The sequence below is a fragment of the Gorilla gorilla genome, chromosome 10, assembly GCF_029281585.2.
Source record: "Gorilla gorilla gorilla isolate KB3781 chromosome 10, NHGRI_mGorGor1-v2.1_pri, whole genome shotgun sequence".
NCBI classification, from domain to species: domain Eukaryota; kingdom Metazoa; phylum Chordata; class Mammalia; order Primates; family Hominidae; genus Gorilla; species Gorilla gorilla.
Window position 1 is genome coordinate 143,213,231 of NC_073234.2, and position 23,416 is coordinate 143,236,646.

A 23,416-nucleotide genomic window follows, 5' to 3' on the forward strand; every position below is an offset into this window, starting at 1 on the left:
AGGTGATAAATACGTCCTAAAATTAGTTTGTAGTCTTATTTGTACGACTTTTTAAATTTACTAAAAAAAAAAAAAAATCAAACACAGAAATGGGTGCTGCAGTGAGCAGTGATCACGCCACTGCACTCTAGCCGGGGTGACAGAATGAGATCCCATCTAAAAAAAAAAAAAAAAAAAAAGAAAAAGAAAAAAAAAAGCTGGACATGATGGCTCATGCCTGTAATCCCAGCACTTTGGGAGGCTGAGACGGGCGAATCTCTTGAGACCGGAGTTCAAGACCAGCCTGGAGCAACATGGTGAAACCCTGTCTTTACTAAAAATACAAAAATTAGCTAGGCATGATGGCACCTACCTGTATTCCCAGCTACTCAGGAGGCTGAGGAAGAAGGGTCATCTGGTGAGGTGGAGGCTGCGGTGAGCTCTGATTGCACCACTGCACTCCATCCTGGGCAGAACGTATGTTTCTTTCACCTTTAAGTGAAAGATAGGAAGAAAGAAAGAAAGAAGGAAGGAAGGAAGGAAAGAAAGAAAGAAAGAAAGAAAGAAAGAAAGAAAGAAAGAAAGAAAGAAAGAAAAGGAAGGAAGAAAGAAGGAAAGAAAGAAAGAGAAAAAGAGAAAAAAAGAAGAAAGAAAGAAAAAGAAAGGAATGAAGGAAGGAAGGAAAAGAAAAGAAATTGAATACCCCAGAGTGAGACCCCATCTCAGAAAAAAAAAAAAAAAAGAAAAAAGAAAAAGAAAAGAAAAGCAAGAGAAGAAATTGAAGTTTGTACTTTAGTTGGGTACATTGTGTGGTATATAAATTATAACTCAAGAAAACTTTTTAAAAATTGAATGGAAGATAATACAATGACCATTCCCTCAAATGCCACACATAACTTTAGAAAAACTCATTTATCTTATTTATTTATTTATTTTTTTTGAGATGGAGTCTTGCTCTGTTGTCCAGGCTGGAGTGCAATGGCACTATCGCAGCTCACTGCAGCCTCCGCCTCCCGGGTTCAAGTGATTCTCCTGTCTCAGCTTCCTGAGTAGCTGGGATTACAGGCACGTGCCACAATGCCTGGCTAATTTTTTGTATTTTTAGTAGAGACGGGGTTTCACCGTGTTGGCCAGGATGGTCTCGATCTCCTGACCTCGTGGATCCACCCGCCTCAGCCTCCCAAAGCATGCCGCTGCACTCCAGCCTCGGCAATGAGTGTGAAACTCCATCTCAAAACAACAACAACAAAACCACCATGGCCTCTCTATTCATTCAACCCCATAGAATTTGTGTTTGCACCTCCAAGTTGAATCTTTTCCCATTGGCTAAACTTTTCTCTTAAGATCAATGATCTAACCAGCCTAATGAAGGCTTTGCCTAATGATTTTCCTGTGCGCTGATTCTTGCTGCCCTTTCCTCCCTCAGAGTTCTTTCTGTGTGTTAGGAGCCTGTTACTAGATTTCCTGGGTAAGTGACAGTGTTGGGTCACATTGCTCCTCAGAGGGTTATTTTAATGACAAGAGGAAAAGTAATATGACTTAGGAAGTGCCTCACACCCTGCCTGCCACACAGCAGGTCTCAGCTTTTCTCCTTTTTCTCTTTCTGCTTGCAGTCTCAGTTGATGGGCACTGGGACTGTCCACTCTGCATGTTTTGAGTCATTTAACTCTTCCCACAAACCTATGAGATACACTAATTATCTCTGCACTTTATAGATGAAAAGACTGAGGCTCAGAGTGATTTTCCCAGGGTTATGGCACTACTGAGTTGAGAGATCAGAATTCGAACCCAGAAGTGACTATCTCCATTAGAGACCAAATGTTTGTGCCTCCTCCAAATTCAGAGGTTGAAATACTAACCTCCCAGCAATCATATTACAAGATGGGGCCTTTGGAGGTGATTGGGTCGTGAAGGTAGATGGAGTTCCCATGAAATTAGTGCCCTATTGTTCCTGGAAAAGGGTCCAGATCCAGACCCCAAAAGAGGGTTCTTGGATCTTGCACAAGAAATAATTCAGAGTGAGTCCATATAGTAAAGTGAAAGCAAGTTTATTAAGAAAGTAAAGGGATAAAGAATGGCTATTCCACAGACAGAGCAGCCCTGAGGGCTGTTGGTTGCCCATATTTATGGTTATTTCTTGATTATTTGCTATACAAGAGGTGGATTATTCATGCCTCCCTTTTTAGATCACATAGGGTAACTTCCTGAAGTTGCCACAGCATTTGTAAACCGTCATGGTGCTGGTGGGAGTGTAGCAGTGAGGACGACCAGAGGTCTCTCTCATCGCCATCTTGGTTTTGTTGGGTTTTAGCCAGCTTCTTTACTGCAACCTGTTTTATCAGCAAGGCCTTTATTATCTGTATCTTGTGTGGACCGCCTATCTCATCCTATGACTTAGAATGCCTTAACCATCTGGGAATGCAGCCTCATTGTACCCAGCCCCTACTCAAGATGGTCGCTCTGGTTCAAACATCTCTGAGACTACCTACAGAAAAGACTCCAGGGAGCTCTGCAGTGCTCCTTCAGCCATGTGACGACACAGGGAGAAGATGGCTGTCTGCAGCCCCTATGAGGGCTCACTCTAGAACCTGACCATCCCAACCCTAACTCAAATATCCAGCCCCCTGAACTGTGAAAAACACATTTCTGTTTTTCGTAAGTCACAGTCTGTGGTCATTTGTTCCAGAGGCCTGAACTAAGACATTCTCCAAAGCCCAAGCTTTTAACCACTAAGCCTCCCCTACTCCTATTCACTTACACATCTAATGCTGTGGTCAGTCTTGTTTGCACACTCAACTGCCAGCCCGCCTCTACTTTTCTGGAAGATCCCTTTTCCCACTATAGAAGGCTATAGAAAATGTAACTGCCGCCAGGCACGGTGGCTCAAGCCTGCAATCCCAGCATTTTGGGAGGCCGAGGCGGGTGAATCACCTGAGGTCAGGAGTTCAAGACCAGCCTGGCCAATATGATGAAACCCGATCTCTACTAAAAATACAACAACAACAAAAAATTAGCCAGGCTTGGTGGCAGGTGCCTGTAATCCCAGCTACTCAGGTGGCTGAGGCAGGAGAATCGATTGAACCTGGGAAGCAGAGGTTGCAGTGAGCCAAGATTGCAAAACTTCGTCTCAAAAAAAAAAAAAAGAAAAGGAAAGGAAATGTAACTGCCTGAAGTGTTCTTTCTGCTCACTGCACAAACAAAATCAATTCACAGAGGCTGGGCATTACAGTAAAGAGTTTAACTGATGTGAGGCTGGCCATGCCATACAGGAGACGGAGTTATGACTCAAATCAATCTCCCCAAGCATCTGGGGGCTAGGATTTTTCAAAGGTAATTTGGGGAAGGGGTGGGGGTGGCTAGGCAATGGGTGCCTGCTGCTGATTGGTTGGGGTGCAATCACAGGGGTGTGGGAAATGGTCCTCCAGTGAACTGGGTTGCTTCTGGGTGGGGTCACAGGAGCAGTTGGGAGGTCCAGGTGGAGTCATCTGTGTCAGACATGCAAAAAAACTATAAAGGTATCTCAAAAGGCCAATCCTAGGTTCTCCAGCAGGGATATTATCTGCAGGAGTAACTGGGAATTTGCATATCTTGTGACCTCCAGAATAATGGCTGGCAATTGTTTATAGCTACACCTTAGCAGAATTCAGCCTCCTTTATCCTCCTAGCCTGGTGGCCTCTCATTAGCTTTACACAGGCAGTTGAGTTTGGGGAAGTGCTATTACCGTGTAAACTATAAACTAAATGTCTCCCAAAATTAGTTTTGCTTAAGCCCGGGAATAATTAAGGGCAGCTTGAAGGCTGAAGGCCAGAGCAGCCTTGGCTCGATCAGATCTCCCACAATGCCATAATTTTCTCACTGGCATAATTTTTGCAAAGGTGATTTCAATGATGTGACAGACATGCCCTTTCCAACTTCTCTGGCAGTTAGGGCTTAGATATATAACCCAACTGCAGCCAGTGAGATGTGAAGAGACCTCTTCTGAGAGTGTGAGGACTTCTTTTTCTTCTGCAATAAAGATACAGAGACAAACAAAAGGACCACACCTCCCACCTCCACCCACTGCCCTTCTAAATTCTGCTATTGTTGTGTAAAGATGCCACCATCAAACTGCCAAAACCATCTTTCAGTCAGAAGTGGGTAACACTGCTGGAACAAACAGCCCTCTGGCCTCGGTGATTTAAATGACATTTCCTGGCCTGGCACAGTGGCTCAGGCCTGTAATCCCAGCACTTTGGGAGGCCAAGGCGGGCGGATCACAAGGTCCAGGGTTCAAGACCAGCCTGACCAACACGGTGAAACCCTGCCTCTAATAAAAATATGAAAATCAGCTGGGCATGGTGGTGTGCGCCTGTAATCCTAGCTACTCAGGAGGCTGAGGCAGGAGAATTGCTTGAACCCGGGAGGTGGAGGTTGCAGTGAGCTGAGATGGCACCACTGCACTCCAGCCTGGGTGGCAGAGCGATACTCTGTCTCAAAAAAAAAAAAAAATGACATTTCCCTCTGTCGGTCCTACTACTTGTTCACTCAGATAGGCTGGAACATTCTGGCCACTGTTTTCACTCAGATCCAGCCTGCTAGAGCAGCCACCGTCTCCAGCATTGTTTGTTTTATTGGTTTATTGTTGATATTTTTAGGCCAGTGGACAGAGAGAGCCTCAGAAGTATTTTCTTAAATTCAGTTTCCTTTTTTTACATTGGCAGATAAAATCATATGTATAAATCCGTACAGCATGATGTTTTAAGTGTATTTATGCTGCAGAATGACTAAATCTGGCCAATTAACACATATGCACAATTTCATAGATACCCAACAACAGATACAATTAGAAACAATTGGCTTGAATGCTCCCTTTTCCTATTTTTGTATAGTTGAAATTTTCCTAATAAAAATGGACATAAATAAATAACATTTAAGGAATTTTTTGTTAGGCATAAGCATGCATTTCTGATAATATAAATCACCCAAGAGCATTTGTTATCCAGGTATACACACATACACACTACTCTGGAAATGTGTTTTCAAGTTTTATTTTCCTGATTACGGGTCTACATTTTCTTGCCATTTTGTGTGATGTCTCTAACAGTGCTTACATCTTGTTCTGAAACTATCTGAATCATTTCTTTCTTAACGTGCAGCAACATGCACTTATTAACAGTGAAATCTAGCTTCTGTTTTTTTTTCTATGCATCTTTTGAGAGCATCTTTAGCTCATCAATTTCTCTTGATAATTTCAACTCAGAAGAGCTAAGCATCATCTGCAGATTTAACGATTTCATTGAGAAAAAAAATCCTCCTCCAGATCAGGTATTTTAGAATATTAAATAACACCAATCCCGAGGCCCGTCTGTAACCACTCAAAGGGTCCACCTTGCCCGCTGCCTAGACAGAGCCAATTCATCAACACGGGGGAATTGCAATAGAGAAAGAGTAATCCATGCAGAACCGGCTGTGCGGGAGACCAGAGTTTTATTATTACTCAAATCAGTCTCTCCGAGCATTCGGGGAGCAGAGTTTTTAAGGATAATTTGGTGGGTGGGGGGAAGCCAGTGAGCCAGGATACTGACTGGTCAGGGATGAAATCATAGAGAGTAAAGCTGTCTTCTTGTACTGAGTCAGTTCCTGGCTGGGGGCTACAAAATCAGACAAGCCAGTTTATTAATTTGGGTGGTGCCAACTGATCCATCAAGTTCAGGGTCTACAAAATATCTTGAGCACCGATCTTAGGAGGAGTTTAGGGAGGGTCAGAATCTTGTAGTCTCCAGCTGCATGACTCCTAAACCATAATTTCTAGTCCTGTGGCTAATGTTAGTCTAGTCCCCAGGCAAGAAGGAGGTCTGCTTTGGGAAGGGTGATTACCATCTTTGTTTAAACTGTAAACTACAAACTAAGTTTCTCCCAAAGTTGTTAGTTCAGCCTATGCCCAGGAACAAACAAAGACAGCTTGGAGGTTAGAAGCAGGATGGATTCAGTTAAATTAGATCTCTTTCACCATCTCAGTCATAATTTTGCAAAGGCAGTTTCATGTCTGTCTGCAATCCATTATTTAGAGGCCTTCCCCTTGCTTCTACTAAAAAATGAAATATTTCCTGCTGACAAAACATTGATCCTGAGCCCAGGATGGTTAATGGATTAAGCATGTTTGGGTGTCAATCATGGTCAGGGGGGTTTTGAATAAAAGCTAAATTAGTTGGCTACATTCACTCTATATTTTCCACACACCCTTTTTATAGAATAAAAGAACAACTTGCTTGTGATATTTAATGAAGGCAAACAGCACTTCATTAATGTGTTATCATCAGCACTGCCATCTGTCCCATCAGCCGACGTAACAAGCCGGGCAGCTGGAGGTATATAGTTCATGACCTTTTCTGGGGTTGAAGAGGCCAACAGCAGGGAAACATGCACACCATTGAAACAGGCTTGATGAATAGATCTAGTGATGGGATCTATTTTGAGGATGTGTCTTTGCATGGGTGTCTTTTCAAGCCTGCTTTCCCTGATGCCTGCAGGCCATCAACAATTCTAAGCTGATGTGTGCTTTTAGCAGGGACTGGGCACTTAAATTACGTAAAGGATTGTGTTAGATGGAAACTTTCTAGTATCTCATTAAATCATCAAAGCGGCATGATGGGTTGCAACTATTCCCATTTCCAGTCGTGGACATGGAGAATCAAAGAATTTGAAGGTTGAAAGTTGTCCTAGGTTCATGGAGTAAGCCTGAGAGCTGAGATTTGAACAAAACATTGATCCTGAGCCCAGGACACTTAATGGATTAAGCATGTTTGGATGTCAATCATTGTCAGGGCGTTTTTGAATAAAAGTTGAATTAATTGGCTACATATGTCCTATATGTAGCCAATATAGCCTCTCTCTCTCTCTCTCTCTCTCCACACACACACACACACACACACATACACACACACACATATATATATATATAACCAATATATGCACCCTAACTATATCCCTCCAGCTTCCTGGCTGGTTATGTTGGCTGATGGGACAGATGGCAGTGCTGATGATAACATATTAATGAAGTGCTGTTTGCCTTTATTAAATATCACAAGCAAATTGTTTCCTTATTCTAGAAAAAGGGTATGTAGAAAATATAGAGTGAATGTAGCCAAGTAATTTAGCTTTTATTCAAAGACCTCTTGACAATGATTGACACCCAAACATACTTAATCCATTAACCATCCAGGGCTCAGGATCAATGTTATGTCAGCAGGAAATATTTCATTTTTTAGCAGGAAGCAAAGGGAATGCCCCCGAATAATGGACTGCAGACAGATGCGCCTCTGGATTGGTGTTATTTAACATTTTGCCTATCTGAGAAGGGAGGCTTTGCTGTCTTAGGTAGCCACCATGCTGAACTCCTGCAGACACAGCAGGGCTCAGCAGTGCTAGAGGATGCACAGGATGGAGGAGTTAAGACAGTTTTAGAATACTGTTGATGCTGGCACATTTCCAGCTTGATGACATTAAACAAGTCACTTAACTTCTCTGAGGCTCAGTTTGTATTCAATATGAGCAAATCTTACCGGATTTTTTTTTTTTTTTTGAGATGGAGTCTTGCCCTGTTGCCCAGGCTGGAGTGCAGTGGTGCGATCTCACTGCAAACTCCGCCTCCTGGGTTCAAGCAATTCTCCTGCCTCAGCCTCTAGTCTCATGTAGTTGAGAGTGCACCACCATGCCTGGTTAATGTTTGTATTTTTAGTAGAGACAGGGTTTCGCCATGTTGGCAGGCTGGTCTCGAACTTCTGACCTCAAGTGATCCACCTGCCTTGGCCTCCCAAAGTGCTGGGATTACAGGTGTGAGCCACGGCGCCTGGCCTAATACATTACTGCATTTACCCACACCTCCGCAGCAGCTGTTTCTAAACCCTGGAGAGCACTAATCTGCCTTCTGCTTCTGTAGGTTCCTTCTCTCCTTTCTTCTTTCCTTCTTTCCTTCCTTCCTTCCCTTCCTTCCTTCCTTCTTTCCTTCCTTCCTTCCTTCCTTCCTTCCTTCCCTCCCTCCCTCCCTGAGGATAGGAGAGGAGAGTGAGGATAGGAATTACAGATAAAAGATAACTCAGTGTGCTTACATAGGCATTATCCTATGTAAGTGTTGAATTAAAGATGCCTTATGATCTGCATTGAAAATTCACAAAACACACCCTCCTGTAGGCGTAATCAGGTTCCAAAGATAAGAAGGACTTCTCAAAATCTATGCTCAAGAGCTGAAGAAGATTGCAGCTATTTCCCCATGGTGTGGGCCAAGCTCAGTTCTGCTACGTAATTAGTCCCAAGTCCTTAATCCTTAGTGTATTTAACAGGATGTCTTCAGGAGTTGCTTCAGCTTATAGCCCTCAAAACCATACTCATACTTACCCTGCCTAGAGGGCCGTGGGCAAATATTTTGATCTGGGAGAATGCAGGCTACATAAGCTTGGGGATATGTATGTGTGTGTGTGTGTGTGTGCATGTTTACATTCATGGATGTGCCAAAGTATCCCAAATTGTCATAGAGGGTCTGGCACACACCAGGTGTTACATGAATACTTACGGAAGAGATGAGCGAATGCATGGAGATTCCAATAACAATCACAAACAAATCCTATGAAATATCACATTTAGAAGCCGGCGATGCTCAATATATTTTCAAGCTCCCAATAGAAAGAAGAACATCCTTCTAATTATTACATAGTGTTTATTGCAGAAAAATTCGATTTAGGAGAGAGCCATGTCACTGTACAAAGAAATCTGGGATCTGACTGCTGGCACTGTGGGTGCTCATGCTGGGGTCCGGGGACACGTTCCAGCTACGCTGTTTCCCTATTTGTGTGCGGTGATATTTTTTACTGTGTAATCATGTGTTTTTCCCCAACCTTTCTTTCATGCTGTGACTCTTTTCCTCCTGCACATCTCAGTCTTGTGCCAAAACCTCAGGTAAGGGACAACTCATCAGAAAGTGAGAATCAAAAGTGCTTTATTTTTAATGTCCAAAGCTTTAGACCTAAGGTAGTTGGGGTTGGGGAGGGAGACTGTGAGCAAAAACAATGAAGTATTTTTAGAAAATCCAGGAGAATTGGAGAGAAAATCTCTGTGTGTGTGCTTATGTGCTTACATGCTACATTTCTGGAAGATGCGAATGATTGCAGGAGCAGGACCCAGTACACAGAGAGATACACTCTGGCTCTCGGGAGGGAGAGGAAGCAGCCGGGGAAAGCAAGTCTAAAGTCAACGGTGGATTCCAGAGAGATGGGAATTGGCCTGATGGTGAGAAAGAAAAAGCCTAGATAATGTTTAGAGCATTTGAGTGTGAAGGCCCAGCTCCACTTTCCAAGATGGAGCTAAGGGAGATGAAAAATCCTTAGTGTAGAAATGGATGCACCAAGCCCTCCGCCCCCCATCACAGCTGATTTCCAGTGAGGAAGGCTCTCCCACATGGGATGGGGCAGGGTTAGCAAGAGAGAGCTGGACCTGAAGGAGTCATGTGTCCTGGGACAATTAGGGACCAGCAGTGGATGAAACAAGAGCCCTGATGTCATCAGCCCCAAGAGGCCCCAACTCTCAGTACCCTGGGTGCAAATAAGCTCCTCCTGCTTGGAATTTAGAGAAAGGGAATCACCCCAAAAGTGACTGAGATTGTTATATCCCTTTAGGGGACTCTAAATAGATATGGAAAATAGAGTCCCCTAAGAGGATGGCTATCTCTATCCGAACAGAGATACTTATAGAAATTAAAGTAGGTCATATTTCTGGCATAATTGAGCTGGGTGGTAGCGTAAAAGTTTTTGCACGTTTTTCTTGTAAATTCGTAAATATAAGTTTATGTGCCTAATTCTCCCTGTCTTTCTCTCTCCTTCTCGCTCTCTAAGTCAAGCATGTGATGGTCAGGAGTTATGGAGCAGCCGGCATCTCTATCTGACCACACGCAAAGCCTCCTGGAAAACACGTGGCCATATTGGGGTTGATAATTCAGGTAGCAGAGTTGGCTTCCATGCCAGAAGTGGGAGGGACAAAGAAACCACAGACTCCCACAAAAGGAGGAGGAGCTTTCTCTGAAGTGCTACTGCCCAAGAATCAGACACCTTTTGTGGTGGCCACTGATGTTTAAAGCTGAGACATTGGCTTCTGTGCTTGCCTTTCTGGGACCACCCTCCCTTTCACAGCACATGGAGATGCTCCACGAATAATGTGGCCAAGGCCCAGCCTCCCTCCCCTCTGCAGCATCTGGAGATGCTCCATGAAGGATATAGCCCCGGGCCTTCTGAGCCAGGCACCCTCGACTTGGCCAGCTCTATAACTTTGGGAAGTAGGGTGGGCCGGAGAGACCACCGAGTCCAAAGACCAGAGCTACTCTGGAGTGCCACCTTGTAATGCACAATTATTTGTTTGTGGCAATAAAACAAGTGGGAAACATTGACATTTAGCTAGAAAATTGAGGCTCTGACCTATGCACCATGCCTATAAACTCCAGCTACCTAAACCTAAACCTCAGTTTGTTTGTTTGTTTTTTTTTTTTTTTTTGATTTGGTCTATTTCATCCCTTACCACCCTGGCTGCTCAATGGAGTAACCTCAAGAGCTGAAAAAAAGTGCTAATGCTCAGGACCTAACCCCAGAAATAGTGACTCAAGTTTTCTGGGATGAGACCCAGCTGTAAGTATATCTTAAAAACAAAACAAACTAACACAAACTTCTCAGATGATTTAAATGTGCAGCCGGGGATAAGCATCTCAGACTCACTTTTGGAATATTTGCAATGCAAGATTTTTAAAAATATGGATTAGCATCTATATTAGGGCAGCTTTGTACCCCAACAGGATATAAAGGACTTCTCCCACGATAAAGTGGGAGAAGAAGGAGACAACTCTTTCTGAAGGAAGCAAACACACACACTCACAGTGTACTGTGCAGGGGCCGTTTGTCATCAGCACCAGCCCACGTCCCATCTGTGTTATGATAAGTGGCTTTAGTTGTGCAAGTTTTCTTGCCCTTCTCAGTTGGGATCTGGGGGTTGGTGCTACTGATGATAAAGAATGGTTCTAAGACCCTTATCTGGCAGAGGAATGTAAGTTATGGCTCTCGGTGAAGTATAACTACAGATGAAATAAGGCAGAAGGGATGCTGCATAGTGCAAAGTTTGTTATTTCAGACCTAAGGCAGAGCAACTGTGGTCTGTCTCAGTCTTCTGACCTTGTACAGGGGTGATGTACAGAAGCGAAGGATAACAGCATCATGATCTTCAAGCAAAACAGTGAATCAGATTTTTCAATGATGTACAATATGGTGTTTTGAAAGACATATACATAGTAAAATAATTACTACTATTAAGCAAATTAACATGTCTATCTCCTAATTTATTTATTTATTTTTGGTAAGAGCCCTTGAAATCTACTCTTTTTTTTTCTTTTTTTTTGAAATGGAGTCTTGCCCTGTTGCCCATGCTAGGGTGTGGTGGCACGATCTTGGCTCACTGCAACCTCCACCTCCCAGGCTCAAGCAATTCTCCTGCCTCAGCCTCCCTGTTTCAAGCAATTCTCCTGCCTCAGCTTTCCGAGTAGCTGGGATTACCCCTGGCTAATTTTTGTATTTTTAGTAGAGATGGGATTTCATGCTGTTGGCCAGGCTGGTCTTGAACTCCTGACCTTGTGACTCACCACCTTGGCCTCCCAAAGTGCTGGGATTACAGGTGTGAGCCACCATGCATGGCCTGAAATTTGCTCTTTTAATGAGTTTCCAGGACACAATACAATACAATATTATTCACTACAGTCACCGTGCCGTATATTAGATCTGTAGACTTACTCATCCTGCATAACTGAAATGTTGTACCCTTTGACAAATATCTTCTCATTTTGTCCTTCTCCCAGCCCCTGGTAACCACTGTTCTACTCTCAGCTTCTATGTGCTCGACATTTTAACATTCTGCATAGAAGTGAGTTGATGCAGTATTGTTCTTTCTGTATCTGGCTAATTTCACTCGGCATAATGTCCTCCAGGGTCATCAATGTTGTTACAAACGACCTTCTTATTTTAAGGCCGAATAATATTTCATTGTGTATATGTGTGTCTATCTACAGTATTAGTTCAGTCTCATGCTGCTAATGAAGACATACCCGAGACTAGGTCATTTATAAAGGACAGAGGTTTAATGAACTCACAGTTCCACATGGCTGGGGAAGCCTCACAATCATGGTGGAAGGCAAAGGAGGAGCAAAGGCAAGTCTTACATGGACAAGAAAGCATGTGCAGGGGAAATCCCCTTTATAAAACCATGAGTTCTCGTGGGACTTACTATCACCAGAACAGCGTGGGAAAGACCCGTCCCCATAATTCATTTACCTCCCACTGGGTCCCTCTCACAATGCCATGAGTATTATGGGAGCTGCAGTTCAAGATGAAATTTGGGTGGTAACACAGCTGAACCATATTATATACATATGTGTGTGTGTGTATATATATACATATATATGTGTTTGTATACATACACATCACATTTCCTTTAACTATTCATCTGCTGATGGACACTTAGATTATTTCCGTATCTTGGTTACTGTCAATAGTGCTGCAATGGACATTGGAGCATAGATATTTCTTTGACATACTGTTTTCACATCCTTTGGATATATACCCAGAAGAGGGGTTGCTGGATTATGTGGTAGTTGTATTCTTAGATTTTGAGGCACCTTCATACTTTTTTATAATAGCTGTACCAGTCTACAGTCCCACTAACAGTGGGCAAGAGTTCCCATTCCTCCTCATCCTCACCAACACTTGTCTTTTTGTTAATAGTCATCTAAACAAATGTGAGGCCATAGCTTGTTGATGTTTTCATTTGCATTTCCTTGATGATTCGCAATGTTGAGCACCTTTTCATCCATTTAATGACGTCGGCACTTTGATAAAACAGGTGAAGCGATGCCTTTACGTTAGACATACTGACCTTTGCTTTCTTGTTCAGCACCTTTGAGCTTTTGTGTAGGAAGCAAACTTCATACGGTGACTATTAGAAAAGCCTGCTAATTCTTTAAGAAAGTTGATCACCATTACACACATTGCGTATCCATAATATTCATATCCAATGAGAGTGATCTGGCAATTCTGTGAATGCCTGTAATTCACGCAGTTAGCTTCATGGGAACTGGGTGCCAAAACATAAGGAATTCATCCCCTTGCCCACTAATAGTTTACTTAGAGTGACCGACATTCCAAATTTATCTGAAAACAAAAGGTTCCCCAGGATGCAGGATTCTCAGTACGAAACATTCTCCAGGATGCAGGATTTTCAATACTACTCACAGGGAAATCAGCATAGTTGGTCACCCAAATACTGCAAAACATTCATTGATCTGAATAACCTCACAGATGCACTTATCTTACTCCCATAAATTATGTACAGACTTCACTTGTGAGTTTAAACTCCAGAGACAGGAAGCCTGCTCCAGAGAAGAAAAGGACAAATTCCGGGTTTGTCCAGCTGATGCAAAAAAGTTCCTCCTGCCTCCAGTCTACATTTTTGCATGGTGAATCCCTTAATTCATCTTTCCAGAACCTACTCAGAGAAAAGGAGCCCACACCAAGTATTTTAAAACTGGCTAGGAAGGGTTGCTATGGTGTTCTTAGCTGTCATTCAGAGACTGGTCTAAGATAAACGTTGAACACACTGCAGAATCATTCCTTGGCACTTTGATAAAACAGGTGAAGAGATGCCTTTACATTAGATGTATTGACCTTTGCTTTCTTGTTCAGCACCTTTGAGCTTTTGCATGGGAAGTGAACTTCATAAAGTGACCATTAGAAAAACCTGTGAATTCACTAAGCAAGTTAATCACCATTATGCACATTACATACCCACTGTATCCTATCCAATATTATATCTTCTAATGTGAGTGATCACCACTTTGATACTGTTTTATTGGTGCAGACAGAAAAAGTCAGAGGAGTATTTTTATGGGGTTTTATGGCCTGGGCTGGGTCATTTTTAAGATACGTCTTGCAAGGCAGGAAGCTAATTGGGATTAGTTGTGGACACAGGGAGGCAAAGGTCTCAAATAGAATCTTGATGAGAAAAACATAAATCATGATAAGTAAGCAATTTTAGTTGTTTACAGCTTTAATTTCAGGGTCCAGTATTCTCTGGAGCAAGCAGATAGTGTTTGTTCTGAGTATTATTAAATATAGGAACAAAAATATGCCCACTCTCAACACTGCTTACCACACGAACAGGACATTGAAATGGACTCGGTTCTCAAAAAAGTGTTAATATCACGGTGATTTATTATTTTTGGGAGAGAGCAAAACCTTTGTTTTTGAGATGGAGTCTCACTGTCACCCAGGTTGCAGTGCAGTGGTACAGTCTCGGCTCACTGCAACCTCCTCCTCCCGGTTCAAGTGATTCTCCTGCCTTAGCCTCCCAAGTAGTTGGGACTACATGCATGCGCCATCACACTGGGCTAATTTTTGTATTTTTAGTAGAGACGAGATTTCACCATGTCGACCAGGCTGGTCTTGAACTCCTGGCCTCAAGTGATCCTCATGCCTTGGCCTCCCGAAGTACTGGGATTACAGGCAGGAGCCACTGTTCCCGGCCAGAATCTTTGTTTTTCTCTAGGGTGTTATCTTCCCCCATTGTGTCAAGTCTTGATGGGGCCATCAACATAGATAACTTACTGCCCACACAAGTGGTACGGGTGTCACTCTGGCTAAGCAAGTAAACTTCTCCTGGAATTTTATTCACAAGCAGAATGGTACAAAAATTAAAAATGATGATAGTTGATTTTTCCAGCTGTATCACCTTGACAATTTAATTAATTAATTCCTGCAAACTGTTTTTCCCAAATTCCCTTGTACCCTGTGCTTTTTGAGCATGTCTGGGTTTTCCCATCAATCTCTAAGCATTTATATCACTTTAATATTTTTTTTTTAGTTGTTGAAGGGAGCCACAGTTTGCTTCTGTTAGATTCAACAGAAGAGGACTAGTTGATACATGTAGCAATTATTATAAAAACACTCTTTTCTGTGCAGCTCATGTCTGGTCCCAACAAGCCAACGCATCAGAAAACTTCCCTGAGAGTTACTTAATCTCCCTAAACAATACCTCCCAGGATCTCAGAGGTCAAAGATAAGGTCCTTTTCGTTGAGAAACTCTTTTTCATTATTTAATTTATTCTACAGTTTGAGTTTTTCTCCTGTGCCCAGCAACTGTTGTAGGCACTGGGAGTGGCAAAGTAAAGAAGTCCTTCGCCTTCAGGGAATGTGTCTCGTAGTAACTATAAAATCCCAATAAGCAAGTAAATATATTACATGCCCAGAGGCAATGCTTATTTTAAAGAAAAAGAAAGATGAAGTGTGATAAAGAGAAAGAGAGAAGAGTTGCTATTCTACCAAGGCTGGATCAGGGAAGACTTCATTAAAAAGTGGCATTTAAACAAAGATCTGAAGGCTGTGAGGGGCCATGAGGCTTTCTGGGGATCCAGGCAGAGGGAGTGGTAGGTGCAACCCTGGGGCAGGGGTGCAGCTTCAGAGTTTGGGGACAAGCAGGGCTAGCATGGCTGCAGCTCCGAGACTACGGGACGGCTGGTAAGAGTTGAGCTCAGAGAGGTAATGGACAGGTGTTCCAAGGCAGGTCTTCCAGACTTGCAGGTCATTATAAAAACTTTGTCTTTTGTTCCCAGTAAAATTACAGTCACTGTGGGATTTTGAACGGATGAGTAAGATGACTGATCTGTATTTTAATAACATTAATCTGGTTGCTGTATTAAGAGAGAACTGAAGCAGGGGCAAAGATTAAAAGTAAAGGAAAAGGAAAATAGAGAAGAAAGGAAAGAAAGAAGGAAAAAACCAGGCCACAGTGTGTATAACCAGCTCTCTAGAATTCAATGTCATCAGCTTTGTGAGTTCCCTAACTCAAAGTTATTTGTTCATCTTTGGAAAAAACAATTTGTGAAAACAAGGAGCTGGGCATAGTCTTGAAACTCTACAAGGTACTTCAGACAAGACTGACAACCTTAATTGGGAAATATCAATGTTTATCTTTCTGTTTCCCTAACGATCCCCGTTCTACCAAATCCATTTCAGTCCTGCTTTCAATGTTGATATATTAGGTAATAATGCTCATTGCTAAAAAGTGCCAACGTACTGTGCTTATTCCCAAGAAAATGAGGAAAAATGGCAGCATCTGAGAGACAGACCAGGCCTCTGGTGCCGAACCCAGCCTCTGAAAAAAAAATGGGACATCCAGAGGCACCCATGTGTAAAGAAAACTGCCACCAAATGGTTTTTTAAACATGAAAACTAAAATTGCTTTAGCTTTAGGAGATGTGTCCCAGTCACAGACACAGCCAAATTAGTGCTGGGGCTTCAGGCAATGGTTTTTACAGGGAAATTCTGATTACATGCAAACATCAGAGCATCTCTTTTTCTGGTCATGAAATCTCTATAGATGAGTTCCAAAAGGCTTTAGGCATCATACATAGATGTACAAATTATATACAAACTATCCGATATGGTTTGGCTGTGTCCCCACCCCAATCTCACCTGGAATTCCCACATATTGTGGGAGGAACCCAGTGGGAGGTCATTGAATCATGGGGGTAGGTCTTTCCTGTGCTGTTCTGGTAGATAGTGAGTAAGTCTTACAAGATCTGATGGGTTTATAAGGGAGAGTTTCCCTGCACAAGTTCTCTCTTCTCTTGTCTGCTGCCATGTGAGATGTGCCTTTCACCTTCCGCCGTGATTGTGAGGCCTCCCCTGCCACGTGGAACTGTAAGTCCAATAAACCTCTTTCTTTTGTAAATTGCCCAGTCTCGGGTATGTCTTTATCAGCAGCATGAAAACGGACTAATACACTGTCTTATATCAAACAAAACACACTAGCAGTAGCAGCAACAATAACAACTACTTATGAAAGGAAAATATTTTGTGTCCCCAAAATCACTAAGCTAATGGAAGTCAAGCTGGGAACTGCTTAGGGCAAACCTGCCTCCCATTTAATTCAAAGTCACCCATCTGCTCACTGAGATAAATGCATGTCTGATTGCCTCCTTTGGAGAGGCTCATGAGAAACTCAAAAGAATGTAACAATTTGTCCCTTATCTACCTATGACCTGGAAGGCCCTTCTCCACTTTCAGTTCTCCTGCCTTTCCATACCAAACCAATATTCATCTTACACATGTTGATTGATGTCTCATGTCTCCCTAAAATGTATAAAGCCAAACTGTGCTCTAACCACCTTGGAGACATGTTGTCAGGACCTCCTGAGCCTGTGTCATGGGTGTATATCCTCAAACTTGGCAAAATAAACTTTCTAAATTAACTGAGACCTGTCTCAAACTTTCAGGGTTCACATACTCCTGAACGAATTGTTTATCCCTGTAATTTTCAACTTATGGCCTACAAAGTAAAATAGGTGGATTTTCCAATATCTGCAACATTCTGAGGAAGGAAATCAATTAAAGTAAATTTGTCAAGTGGATAATCAATCAGTTATATGATTAGCCAGAATTTTTAAGCCTTACTTTGTACCCTAACCTATGTTAGATGCCCTTGGAGGATGCTAAAATAAAGGAGTCACAGCCTGTATTCCAGTTGAGGAGATAGGACCTAGAGGCACCATGCTGTGAGGAGTTAGTGGCACTGGGGAGATGAATGAGGTAAGGGAGAGGTGTCTTTCTAGGGAGATGCTCCACTGATCCTTGAGACTGAGGCTGGGTCAGAAGGAAGATGGAAGGAAGAACAGAGATACAAAGACTTAAGAGAGATAAGCCTATGTCAGGGAGGAGGAGGAGGAGAAAACTCGCCTAAAACTACGCTGAGGTCACCTGGGGCAGAGCAGAGAACCGGGGAATCAAACAGTGATAACAGCTCATTTCTTAAATGTTGCTACGTGTGTGATTTTTTGGTAATCCTTTTATAAATTTTTGCAATCCACCCATTGATAAAGGTCTAATATCCAGAATCTACAAGGAACTTAAACAAATTTATAAGAAAAAAACAAACAACCCCATCAAAAAGTGGGCAATGGATATGAACAAACATTTCTCAAAAGAAGACATTTATGTGGCCAACAAACACATGGAAAAAAGCTCATCATTACTGGTCATTAGAGAAATGCAAATCAAAACCGTAATGAGATAACATCTCATACCAGTGAGAATGGTGATTATTAAAAAGTCAGGAAACAACAGATGCTGGCAAGACTGTGGACAAATATAAATGCTTTTACACAGTTGGTGGGAGTATAAGTTAGTTCAATCATTGTGGAAGACAGTGTGGTGATTCCTCAAGGATCTAGAACCAGAAATACCATTTGACCCAGCAATCCCATTACTGGCTATATACCCAAAGGATTATAAATCATTCCACTATAAAGACACATGCACACATATGTTTATAGCAGCACTATTTACAATAGCGAAGACTTGGAACCAACCCAAATGCTCATCAATGATAGACTGGATAAAGAAAATATGGCACATATACATCATGGAATACTATGCAGCCATAAAAAAGAATGAGTGCATGTCCTTTGCAGGGACATGGATGAAACTGGAAGCCATCATTCTCAGCAAACCAACACAGAAACAGAAAACCAAACACTGCATGTTCTCACTCATAAGTGGGGTTGAACAATGAGAGCACATGGACACAGGGAGGGGAACATCACACACTGGGGCCTCTCTGGGGGTTGGGGGGTAAGGGGAGGGAGAGCATTAGGACAAATACCTAATGCATGCAGGGCTTAAAACCTGCATGACAGGTTCATAGGTGCAGCAGACCACCATGGCATATGTTTACCTATATAACAAACCTGCACGTTCTGCACATGTATCCCAGAGCTTAAAGTAAAATTTAAAAACAAAACAAAACAATCAAGGTCAATCTCTGTGTGTTGGTTATGGAAAGATGTACAGATAAACCGTTAGGTAAAAGACACGAGACATCTAAGTTCGATCTTATAGAAGACTAACAGTTTCCAGAAGGTATGTGAGTTTTTCCTTGGACACAGTTGAGAATTGCCTGGACTGGGGAAGAAAACTGATAGAGCCAATATTCAATCCCAGGTATGTCTGGCCACAAAGCCTGTGTTCCTAACCATTCACAGCCTTTTTATGTTTACACACTTGATCTTTAAAAAACAAACAAAAACCATCTTTATTTATTTATTTATTTTGAAACAGAGTCTTGCTCTGTTGCCCAGGCTGGAGTGCAGTGGTGCGATCCTGGCTCACTGCAAGCTCTGCCTCCCGGGTTCATGCCATTTTCCTGCCTCAGCCTCCCAAGTAGCTGGGACTACAGGCACCTGCCACCATGCCCAGCTAATTTTTTTTTTTTTTCGTATTTTTAGTAGAGACAGGGTTTCACTGTGTTAGCCAGGATGGTCTCAATATCCTGACCTCATGACCCCGCCTCGGCCTCCCAAAGTGCTGTAATCTTTAGAAGGGTTTCTTCTGCATAGAAAGATTCTGGCTAATTATGCAGAAGAAATAGTAGAAATTGAAAATCATAACTCTGAAAGCCTGAATAAAATTGCTCCTAGACCAGTAGCTCCTAGATGAGGAGCAGCAAAGTATGCTGAGGCAATTTTTTGAAAGAGGATTGAGATTGGCACCATGGGACCGTGCTGGCCAACCACAATATCTGCCTCCAGATACAGTGCAACAAGAAGTTCAAACACAGTCAATGAATTAATTTTGCCTAAAGAATGAAGCCAAATCTAATGAAGGCTGTAGATCTATCTACCAATTGACAGAAGATATATGGTACAGAGATGAACTTGTTCATAAAAGTTCTAGCATGCAGGCAGCCAGTCACAATGGGAGAAAAAACACAGGAAAAACAAATCCGCCTTTTCATTGAAGAAACGATGGTTCCATGGCAACGGGGAGGGAAATGCCTTCCAAGTAAGACGTAAGAGATTTATCAACTAAATGCAATGTGAATACTTATTTTTTTGCACTCTAACACACTGGCTATAATAAAAGACATTTTGAGGTGATTAGCAAATTATTAAAATAATACTAGCCGAGTATTAGATGCAAGTTGAGCATCCCTAATCCAAAAATCAAGTCCAAAATGCTCCAAATTTGTAAAATTTTGAGTACCTACATGATACCACAAGTAAAGAAATTCATACGTGACCTCGTGTCCACAACCTTTGTTTCATGCACAAAATTATTGAAAACACATAATAATCTTCAGGCTATGCATATAGGGTGCATATGAAGGACAAATAAATTTCGTGTTTAGACTTAGGTCTTACCCCCAAGATATCTCATTATGTATATGCAAATATTCTAAAATCCCCACAAATCTGAAATCTGAAACAATTCTGATCCCGAACATTTCAGACAAGGAATCAACCTGTACTATTAAGTAATTATCGTTAATGTTTTAGAGGCCATAATTCCACTGCAATTGTGTCAAAAAGTCATTATTTGTTAGATTTATATGCTAAACCATTTATTATTTAAAATAGAATGGTGTCTGTAATTTGTTTTAAAATACACCAGGAAACGAATGGGTGCATCTATAGATTAAACAAGATAATTTAAAAAGTAATTAGCACATGGGGATTTGTTATAATTTTATCTCAACTTGCAACATTTTCATAATAAATGTCTTAAAATGTGTAAAAAGAAAAGATACAAAATATTCAATTTCTATTATAATTGTTTCCTTTTCTTATCTGGGTTGACTTTTCTTCTAGTCACTTCTCACTTCCTGCTGTATAATATAGCTATTTTTGTTTGTTTGTTTATATTTTTTCCTCCACAGTGTAAGCCCGTGGAGACTAGTACGTGCTTGACGTTCTCACCGTTGAATCAGTCTTCAGTACCGTACCGAGACCAGTTCCTGGAGCATGGTAGGGGCTTGCTGAATGTTGTCATTGTTTGTTTATTTATTTATTTACTTATTTTATTTATTTATTTGAGATGGAGTCTCACTGTCGCCCAGGCCAGAGTGCAGTGGCGCGATTTTGACTCACTACGATCTCTGCCTCCCGGGTTCAAACGACTCTCATGCCTCAGCCTCCGGAGCAGCTGGGGTTGCAGGTGTGTACCACCACTCCCGGCTAATTTTTGTGTTTTTAACAGAGACAGAGTTTCACCACGTTGGCCAGGCTGGTCTCCAACTCCTGACATCAAGTGATCTACCTGCCTCGGCCTCCCAAAATGCTGGGATTACAGGCGTGAGCCACCGCGCCTGGCCAGTCACTGCTTACTATCGTGAGTACCAAGTTCTAGTCCAACTCCTCGAGACAGTCTCCAGGTAGCCAACAACTTTGGAGAACCCTGCCCTTCACCCCTTCCTCTTAAACACTCGCAAAGCACGTTAATATATTGACGTCTCCTTGAAACATCACCTTAAATTAAAAATTTGCTTATTTTTGAGGAATCGATTTCTTCTCCCGGAACGCTAACGTCTCCCAGGATTTGTCTTCACAGAAGACACTGTGGGGGACGCCGGCTTCCAGCATGAACGCGGCACTTTGAGAATCGAGCAGCGGGACCCAGGCTGAGCCGCGGAAGGGGTGGGTGGGGAGCGAGGCAAGCGGAGCTTCCGTAAAGTGACCCTGACTCCCGGCTGGCACTCTCTCCACTCACGAATGCGCGGGTGATTCCCGCAGGGAAACCCCAGCGCCATCTGACTTCAGGGAGAGAGTGGAGGGACCCGCGGGACATGAGGCTGGGAAGAGAACGCTCATGGATAAAGGAGGTCCCTGCCGAGGAAGGCCTGCTGGTGCTCTTTGAGGTGCTCTTCGGGAGCATCTTCAGACCGAATTCTGCCCGCCTGGGGATGGATTCCAGAGACGCTTTTTTAAAAGTCACCACCAGATCCGGAAGATTGTCTCTCCGAAGCTCACACAGAAGTGTGGGATCAAAAGACTCGTTGCCTTGTGTTTCTAGCTCCCCCTGAAATATCCACAACTGCTTCCAGAAATGCCTGAATTGGGAAGCTTTTCCATTCCCTAGCCTCCAACCCTGTGCTTAGCTCTGGCATATGGGGAACACCCCCTGGAGAAGACAAAAAACAAGAAACAAAAAAAAAGGAAGAAAAATCAAAAGTACAAACAACAACAAGCAGAAACGTTAATAGCTGAGCTAGTCTCTCTCAAAATAATAATTTGAAAATTTAATCAATTCATTGCGTTATCTGCTGGTCCCCTTTTAAATATGTTTGAGGGAGAACTCTGCTCAGAAAAACTATACAGATACCTAAATTTTCACTGCTGAAAAAATTAAACGGAATCTCCCTAAAGCGTGGGGTGAATGCAAGCCATCGCACTGTTATGTAATATGCAGGAAGGACCACAGAAAAGAAGCGGCCCCGTCTCCATGGTATCAACCCACGGCTGCAGAATGTCACTTCCCATTTGCAGGCGCTGGGGCATGCAGTGCTCCGTACAACTTGGGGGGTTGGGGGATGATACCAAACACTTCCCAAACCAGGGGCCCCCTCTCATCTTGTCCCATGCCTTTCTGAGGTTATTCACCACCGGTGAGCAAGAACACGTGATTAGAAACGAGGCAGCACCTGCCCCACCCCCCTGCCTCTCTCATTAAGCACCGTTGTCCTTGGCTCACCTTCAAAGCCTGGGCTCCTTCTATCCTGGGTTGTTTGCAAGACCTCCCTGTTTCTTCCTGGGAAACAAGCTTAATTGATATATTTCCCAGTGTGTCCACTCAGTCCTGCAGGAACCCATGATACTAAATTAAAAGCTATGTTTCACATTTTGGATGAGATGTTAGTCGTGTCTGTATTAAAATTAATGAGAGCAGCAGCCCAAGCTGCAAACTTCAATTTCTTCAAGGCAGTCTGAATATCCTGTCCAAAGTGCCAAGGGAGAAAATGTTGTTTGAGTCAGTGACAATATTTTAAACTTTAATAACATTTTGTTTGAAAATAAATAATACAGGTCCTATATGATTTGAATCTTTATATTACATTACATTTTTTCATTTTGAAAATTATTATCCTGTAATGGCTAATAACAAACCTCACATACTACTTATTCTTTGCCAAGCGCCCCTCTCAGGACTTTACAATTGTCAAAGTATTTAATTCCCTGAACTGCCCTGTGAGGTAGGTGCTATGCTGATCCCTCCTTTACAGACCAGGAAACTGAGGCCAGGCATGTTAAACAACTTGCCCAGTGCTCCATGGTCAATAAGAGGCTTATCCAGGATGCAGATGAAGGCAGATTGACTTGAGCCCAGTTTTTTTAACTTGACAGCAATGGCCCTCAATTGGTTGCACGTTTCAGGAGACATCTGGAACACCTTTTAAAAACACCTCTACTGAGGCTGATTCCAGAACAATTGTGTAAGGACTTTAAGACCAGGCTCTCACTCTCGAACCCTGGGGTGGGAGTGGGAGTGGGAGTATTTAGGTAAAGCATTTAACTTCTCTAACCCTCAGAGGCCTCATCTGTAAAATGGGCTA

The 23,416-nt window shown here is 42.5% G+C and overlaps 1 long non-coding RNA gene across 1 annotated transcript in view; it reads right to left on the bottom strand.

Annotated features, from left to right (window-relative positions):
- Positions 1-380: 380 nt before the first annotated feature.
- Positions 381-23,416, bottom strand: part of LOC129525649 (uncharacterized) — a 107,948-nt gene continuing 84,912 nt past the window's right edge. The window contains exon 3 of the long non-coding RNA XR_008670079.1: positions 381-445. This is a non-coding gene — a long non-coding RNA (uncharacterized lncRNA). The remainder of the gene's footprint in view (positions 446-23,416) is intronic.